Below are 6,000 nucleotides of genomic sequence, written 5' to 3'. Positions count from 1 at the left end.
TCCCTTATAATGTTCTGAATCTTGGTTGTTTCTATGGTGATGTTTCCATTCTCATCTCTGAGTTTATTAATTTGGGTGTGTTCTCTTCTTTTTCTGATAAGATTTGCTAAGGGTCTGTCAATTTTGCTAATTGTTTCGAAGAACCAACTCTTTGTTTGTTGATTCTTTCTATAGTTTTTGGATTCTAATTAATTTAATTCTGATATAATTTTAATTATTTCTTTCCCTCTACTGGATTGGGGTTTATCTTGCTGCTCTTTTTCAAGGAGGTTTAGATGTGTCATTAAATTATTGGTTTCAGATCTCTCAAATTTGTTTATGTAGGAGGTCAGAGCTATACACTTGCCTCTGAGTACTGCCTTTGGTTTATCCCAGAGGAGCTGTTAATTTGTGTGTTCATTTTTGTTGAATAGCATAAACATTTGAATTTCCTTTCTAATGTCTTCCATATTCCACTCGTGATTCAGCAGTGTGTTGTTCAGCCTCATGTGTTACCAGAATTTCTTTGGTGGCTTTTGGTGTTGAGTTCTAATTTTATTCCCTTGTGGTCAGAGAGAATGCATGGTATAACTTCAATGTTTCTGAGTTTGCTTTGTGGCCTAAAATGTGGTCTATTTTAGAAAATGTTCCATGGGCTGCTGAGAAAACGTGTATTCTGATGGTGCTGGGTGTAATGTGCGGTTGATGTCTATTAAATCTAATTGACCTATGCAACTGTTTAGATCTGCGGTTTCTCTGTTGAGTGTTTGCCGAGTTGATCTAACTAGTGGGGAGAGTGGTGTGTTAAAATCCCCAACCATTAATGTCTTTGGATCTATGTGGGTTTTGTGGGAGAATAGTGTTTCTTTGATAAATTTGGGTGCTCCATTGTTTGGTAAATAGATATTTAGAATTGTAATATCCTCCTGAAGGAGGGATCCCTTAATTAGTATGTAGCGACCTTCTTTATCTTTTCTCATGAATTTTAATTTGAAGTCTATTTTATCTGATATTAGGATTGCAACTCCCGCCTATTTATGGGGTCTGTTTTCATGGTAGATTTTGTTCCAGTCTTTAACATTGAAAATGTGTTCGTTTTTACGGGCAAGATGTGACTCCTGCAGGCAGCAGATCGAAGGAACTTGTTTTTTAATCCAACTAGACAGTCTATGTCGCTTACTTGGAGATTTAAGTCCGTTAACATTAGTAGATAGAACTGAGGGGTATTTGGTATTTCCTGCCATGTTATCCACCTTCTTGGGGGCTGCGAAAACTAGTTTCTTCCTAAGGTTCTTGGATTCTCAGTTTGGGTGCAGTTTCTTGGCCTTTATTGTGGTCTTGTTGATTTTCTATGTGTAGGACCTCTTTAAGAATCTTTTGTAGGGCTGGTTTGGTGGAGATGTATTGTTTCAATTTTTCTTTGTTATGGAAGGTTTTTATTTGGCCTTCAGTTATGAAGGAGAGTTAAGCTGGGTACAGTATTCTTGGTTGATAGTTGTTTGTTTTTAGGGCATGGCATACATCATTCCAGGCTCTTCTTGCTGTGCTTTTCTCTGCTGAGAAATCTGAGGTGATTCTAATTGGTTGCCCTTTATAGGTGATTATTCTTTTCTCCTTGACAGCTTTAAGGACCTTTTCCTTGGTCTGAGTTGATCCTGTTTGGATTATAATGTGATAGTGGGATGTTCTATATTCTTCTTGTCTATTTGGGGTTCTAAAACTTTCTTGTATCTGAATAGGCCTATCTTTTTGCATGTTTGGGAAGTTCTCTGCTAGAATCCTGTTAAACAAATTTCCTAGAACATTAACTTCTGTTTCTAGGTGCTCCTCTACGCCCATTATCCTTAGATTAGGTCTTCTGATGGTGTCTTCCAAGTGTTGGACAGATCTATCATATTTCTTGGACTTGTCTTGGATGGTAGTATGTTCTTTCTCTATAATATCTAGGCTGTCTTCAGACCCTGAGATTCGATCTTCTTCATGGTCTAACCTGCTGTCCAGACTTTCTACTTTGTTTTTTATCTCTTTTCCTTCTAATTGGTCGCTTTGATGGCTTCAAATTCTTTGTTGAAGCTTTGTTTTAGATCTTGTATGAACTTCTTTACTTCCTTAATTTGATGTTCAGTGTTTATTCTCAAATCACTTAGTTGATTAGTTACGGTTTCCTTGGACTCCCATTCCTTCTGTTAGGTTCCATTCATCATTGCCTTTTTGGTCTTCCTGACTTCCTTCAGCTCTTTGTTAATGTATTCCATGAATTCCTTTAGTGATCTTTGTGTATTCTCATCCTGCTCTCTCAATTCCTGTATTACTCTTTGCTAGCTTCCTCCCTTTTGTGGGATTCCTGTAGTTCTCTTTGAGTATTCTCAGCCTGCTCATGCCATTCCTGCCTTTCTCTTTGTGTATTCTCATGCTGCTCACGCAAATCCTGTATCAATTTTTGAGTAGCTTCCTCGCGCTTATGATATTCCTGTATAAACTTTTGGATTGCCTCCTCTCTCTCCCTATCACGCTCATACAGAGGCCTTTTTATGTTTTCAATCTTTTCATTTATCATTTTTGCCAGCAGTGTTTGTAGAGCTATTTGGGAACTCTCCTCTGGATTATTCATTATTTGTTCCTACCCCTGGTTATCAAGAGTGGGAATTGAGATACCCGGGTTTGCCATTTTTCTTGTGTTTTTCCAGCTTACTCTGCCCGTTTAAGATGAAAAGAGCTCCAGTGTTGTGCTAGTACACTATCTTAAGGCAAGCATCAACCAAAGTCTGAATTTGCACACACAATAGTCTACAGATACAATCTAGTTCAACAGATACATCTATTCCACATCAAACAACTGTATGTTAATGGGCTACGTACCGCGAAGAAGAATTTTCACAACCAGAAATTATTAGGGTTAGGGAGAGACGTGGTTAAAAAAAGTAATAGATTGATGTGGGAAGGCACAGTGAGAGTTAACTAAGTCCTAATCTCAAAGCAGGAAATAGGTTGTGTAGGATTAAAGTAGAGAGATAAAAAAGAAGAAATGGAAAGGGAAAAGAAAGAGAATAGAAAAAATATAAAAGTAAAAATTAATAATATTATGCAGAACAAAAACAATCTATTTAGAGAAGAACGTGAATATATTGAGAGAAGGGGACGGATATAAAGGAGATGTGAAAAACTTAAAAATAAAAATGCTTAAGGGGCTGGGATGGTGGCTCAGTGGTAGAGTGCTTGCCTTGCATGCATGAGGCTCTGGTTTTGATTCCTCAGCACCACATATACAAAAAAAGCCGGAAATGGTGCTGTGACTCAAGTGGTAGAGCACTTGCTTTGAGCTGAAGAGTTAAGGGACAGCGCCCAAGCCCAGAGTTCAGGCCCACAACCGACCAAAAAAATAAAAATAAAAATAAAAATGCTTAAAATATTATATAGGTATAAAGAGGTAGTACTGCTATTAAGGAATTTAAGCCTCAGAGGTTTTGAATTGAGTAATAAATTTGTGGATTAAGTGTGTACACAATGGGGGATATTGTCTAATAGTCAACTAAGAGTTTATCTGAGGATGTGCAGGACAACAATTAAGTCACATAAAGAAGAACAAAAGAGAGGAAATGGTGAAAAGGACAAGAAAGGAAGAAAAAAGATCAGCAGTCCAGTAGAGCTAAACAAAAAACAAAAAGATAATTAAAAAAGAAAAAAAGAGAAAGAAAACAAAAAAAGAAAGAAAAACGCACACTCAGGTATCCCTAAAATAAAAATTATAAGAGGAATAAAAAGTTACTGGAAAACCATTTTTTTTAAAAAACGCAAAAATTAAAGATTAAAAAAAGTTTTAGAAAAGAAAAAAAAATTTATATAAGGTACCAAAAGAAGAAGAAGTAGAAGAAGAAGAAGGAGAAGGAGGAGGAGGAGAAGAAGAAGAAGAAGAAGAAGAAGAAGAAGAAGAAGAAGAAGAAGAAGAAGAAGAAGAAGAAGAAGAAGAAGAAGAAGAAGAAGAAGAAGAAGAGGAGGAGGAGGAGGAAGAAAGTTCTTTGATTTTTTGGGGATGGGTGGGAAAAATCCAGTATCTCCCTTGTGTAGGTAACCAGCCTCTTGTTGGAGTCTCTGGTCTGCTTGTGGTCCTGTGTCTTGGTTGGTTTCTTAAGTCAGTTTTTTCTAACAGGCAGAAACATGCTCTGCTTTACCCAGGATTTTGCGATCCTCCTCCAAGGCTAGTTCAATGGGAGGCAGATCTACTTTGAGAATCACAAAAGAGGGAGTTGCAGTGATGAAGCTAGGTTCTGGGTAGAGTTGAGGCCTTTCAACAAACAGTAGCTTTTCACGCTGGCTAGTTTGTGAGAAATTCACAGCACCCACTCTGGAGCCATTCTCAGGGTTTCTGTTTACTGAATTTCAATTGATTGTCGAGGCTGCTGAAGGGAGGGGCAGCTTCTGGCTCTGATTACCCAGTGAAGAAAGCCACTGCTAGGGCTGGCGCCTGAGCTGGGTGACTTTTCCCTGGGTGGAGCTGAGTCTGGCAGGTCATGCCGCCGTTAAGTTCTTTTGACCTGCTAAATGACTTGTTTCATTCCAAGGCTTGAGTTGGGGCTAGCAGCTCCAACGAGCTTTGTCGGTATCCAAGATGGAGATCTCCGATACTGGGGGGGTGGGAGGGGTGGCCTTCCTTCCTCTGCTCCCTGGGAAGGAGTGAGGATGTCAGGCTTCTACTTCCGCCGAGTCTTGGTTCCTGGGTCATCTCTGGTTCTCTGAACTGCAGGATGAAGATGTCCGCTCCTTGTCGGTTCTTGCTGGTGTTGAGTAGAATCCACTTGCCCGCTGCATCTGGCTCCTTCATCCCAGACTCTCTGTGGTTCAGGTATGGCCCCTGCAGTCGCCGCCACCACCGCTGCCGCCGCCGCCGCCGCCGCCGCAGCTGCTAGCAAGAGCTCAGATCTGTCTCCTAGCCTGGATTTTTTCTCTCTGGCCTGACTCTCTTTTCTGTGATGGCACACTTGGTGTGATTCTCTGGCTTAGGACTGTTCACTGAAACTCTAAAACTGCTTTCTATGCGAGAGCTTGTTTAGACTCCAGCTTCTGCTCCTCCATCTTCCCGGAATTCCATCTCCATGAGACTCTTATCTCGAATAAACCACAAGATAAACCAGAACTGGCACTGTGATTCAAGTACAGTGTTAGCCTTGAGCTGAAGAGCTAACTGACAGCGCCCAGGCCCAGAGTACAAGCCCCATAACCAAAAATGTGTATACTCACTCACACACACACACACATACGTAGGGATTGTGTTTTTCTTTTACCCATTCATCATTGGTGGACCTACAGCTTTCTTAATGATTGCAATAAATATGGACAAGATCACATAGTAGATCTACTATTGCCAACTTAGATATTTTTAAATGTGCATTTCCATGCAATTTAGTACATTAATGATGTTGTCCAGTGATCTACTTTGAAACTTTTTCCATCTTCTCTAATTGAAACATTGGAGAAATGCACCTTCTACAGATCTGCTTTGCTAATTACATCACCATCAATTATTTAATGCATATGGCATTCCATCAAGGTAACTGTCTTTTGAACTAGTGCAGCTGCAAGCACTTAATCATTCATATGTTTACTCATATTTTTTTTATTTTCAAGATGATGTACAGAGGGGTTACATTTACCTAAGTAAAGTAGAATGTGCATTTCTTCTCAAACATGTTACCACTTCCCTCATTTTTCTCATAATTTCCCTCCCCTCTTACACCTTCCCCCCAAGTTGTACAATCATTTCCGACATATTATTCTGTGTATATTGCTGCTCTGTCATCTTTTCTCACCTTTCTGTTGTTCCCCTTCCTTTTCCTTATTCAGATAAATGTATATAAAATACCAGAGTACCAAAATCAAATACAGTGACAACAGGGGATATATCATAGTGGGAAGAAAATACAAAAAATTTACTTGTTTTTATTTTTTATTTTTGGCAGGGGGCGGGTGGTCATGAGGCCTGAACTCTGGGCTGGGGCCTGTCCCTCAGCTCTTCAGTTCAAGGCT

This window comes from Dipodomys merriami, unplaced genomic scaffold (genome assembly GCF_024711535.1).
Source record: "Dipodomys merriami isolate MVZ:Mamm:240054 unplaced genomic scaffold, mDipMer1.0.p SCAF_484, whole genome shotgun sequence".
Taxonomy (NCBI): Eukaryota; Metazoa; Chordata; class Mammalia; order Rodentia; family Heteromyidae; genus Dipodomys; species Dipodomys merriami.
The sequence above is the reverse complement of the archived record's forward strand: the minus strand, read 5'-3'. Positions refer to the sequence as shown.